This window comes from Microtus ochrogaster, chromosome 7 (assembly GCF_000317375.1).
Source record: "Microtus ochrogaster isolate Prairie Vole_2 chromosome 7, MicOch1.0, whole genome shotgun sequence".
NCBI lineage: Eukaryota > Metazoa > Chordata > Mammalia > Rodentia > Cricetidae > Microtus > Microtus ochrogaster.
The window spans coordinates 3,936,145-3,938,511 of NC_022014.1; the positions used below are offsets into that span (position 1 = coordinate 3,936,145).

Here is a 2,367-nt window from a genome sequence, read left to right on the forward strand (position 1 = left end):
CTATTTGCATATATGTCTGTAGGCCAGAAGAGAACACCAGACCTCATTACAGATGGTTGTGAGCCACCATGTGGTTGCTGGGAATCGAACTCTGGTCCTTTGGAAGAGCACGCAATGCTCTTAACCACTGAGCCATCTCTCCAGCCCCAGATTTTTTTCTAACTCCAGGCCAAGTGGGTATTTCTGCAGAGTGGCCAAGGGGTCACTCTCAATTCCAAACAACTGCCAATGAAATAGATTTCTGTGTTCCATTTCCAGTCTGAAATAGGCACTCCAGGGTAGTTCCAGAGGGACTTTTAGAAAGTTCCTAAACAACCAGTTGTCTTATACCTGACCTTGTGAAGAATCCATCTGTGCAATTTGTTTCCTCTTCTTCTCTTTATTTATTTTTTGGAGACAGAGTCTCACTTTCTTGCCCTAACTAGCCCAGAACCTCATGTGTAGTTCAAGCTGGCCTTGAACTTACAGAGATTTGCCTCCGCTACCTCCTGAATGCACACATTAAAGATGAGTGTCGCCAAGACTAGCTGAATTTTTTTCTTAGCTTTATATATATATATATATATATATATATATATATATATATATATATATATGTGAAAGATTCTAAAATACAAAGAATATAAAATATAGCTTATTTATACTCATCTCATTTTAAATTAACTGAAATTTACTTTCACTGTAAGTAACAGCTCTGGTGGTAAGTTTGTTTGTAGGATTGTGGCCTTATGAAAAAAGCCTTCAATCATGAAGATTGTTCTCTGTGCCTTTGGAACGCACCACGCCTTACAGGAAGAGGAAACTGTTTTGAGATCCCTGGGTGCTGCACTCAGCTACAGATGATATTCTAGTGAAGTTCTTCCTTTTTTCAATTTACTCCTTTATATCTTTTTTTTTTTTTTCACCATCCTTCCTGTCACAGTCATCCTTCTTATTCAGTGCCATTTTGAACTTATGCCATGAGGTACCTGGGAAAGCACTGCCAGCAGGAGGCTCCTTCCTGGCTCTTGAAATCTATAGTCCTGGATCTCGAATGAGGTGTTACACTGATTCATCTCTCTATTCCTGAAATAGCGAGCACTTAAATTAGATTTCCAGGGGAGGAATAAAGGGCATACGGTTAGCCAGATTGAGCAGGATATTCACTTGGCAGAGCTTCAAGCTGGTGCTAGAGAGCAGACCTGCTCCAAAGTACACTATCACATCCAAGATAGTAATGACATCACTCCTGGTGACAGGGAGCAACATGTCCCTTGCAGTTCTTTAGAAGACTCTCTGTTTTGCGGGAAACCTGCTTATGAAATGCTAAGTTTAGAAACCAGCTCACAAACTGGGCATGATGGCACATGCCTTTAATCACAGCACTCAGCAGGATAAAACAGGTGAATCTCTAGGAGGTCAAGGCCAATCTGGACTACATAGTGAGCTCCAGGCTAGCCGAGGCTACATAATGAACCCTGTCCCCTCAAAACAAACAAATAATCCCCTCCTGAGAGTGGATTCCAGTAAACCAAAGTACTTTCCAACAACTCCTCCTTTCCTTTTCATACATAGGAAGTTAATCATGCATGTTCATGAAGGAATGTGAATATATATATTCTCCATTCCTAAGGGGGAAATACACTACTCCAGCCTGCTCCCCGACCCTAGTGGCTGTGGGTCATGTATATACAGCATATTTTTTCAGAAAGTTCTTTGAGATCTTTCTACTTAAATACTTTGAATCCTGCCTTGTTCCTGATGGCTGTGGGCATCCCACAGTACTGTTTCGGGACTGTGTCTACAGAGTTCTGTCACAGGTGACCCTTTGCTATGGTTATTTTCCACCAGGCTCAGTGATTTCTTGAGGCATGTTTCATTTGCTCTTTGATTCTTGGTCTGTCATTGCAGGTGTCTAATAACCACAACAATTTGCGTTTATCAGCCATGTTGGGGCAAAAGCATCTTTGGCAAAGCTGCCCCTCCGCAGGCTCTGGCTAAACCTTGGGCCTTTCAGCTCCTTTTGGTCTGATGCTTCTGGTGTGCCCAGAGTTTGCTGGTCTTCTGTCCCTGAAGCAGAGTCTGACAGGCAGAGGTGTGCTCTGTTTGGAAAGCATTCTGTAAAGAGGGTTTGTTCTGTGCTATTTTAGTTCTTGGTACACAGTAGAACCATAGCTATGTTCATGCTATTAAATAAAATATATGACAGCAATTATTTGGAGAAGCCTAAGTCAAAGGCAGCTTTTTACCAGGACCTATATTGGAAAGTCATATTCTCTCTAACTCTGTCTGCCTGTCGTTTGTTTGTTTGTTTGTTTGTTCTCCTCAAGACAGGATTTCTTTGTGTAACAGCTCTGGCTGTCCTGGAATTGTTTTTTTTAAAGATTT

The 2,367-nt window shown here is 41.6% G+C and overlaps 1 protein-coding gene across 2 annotated transcripts in view; it reads left to right on the forward strand.

Moving 5' to 3' along the window:
• Positions 1-2,367, forward strand: part of Pdpk1 (3-phosphoinositide dependent protein kinase 1) — a 70,356-nt gene that overhangs the window by 33,897 nt on the left and 34,092 nt on the right. The window lies entirely within an intron of this gene.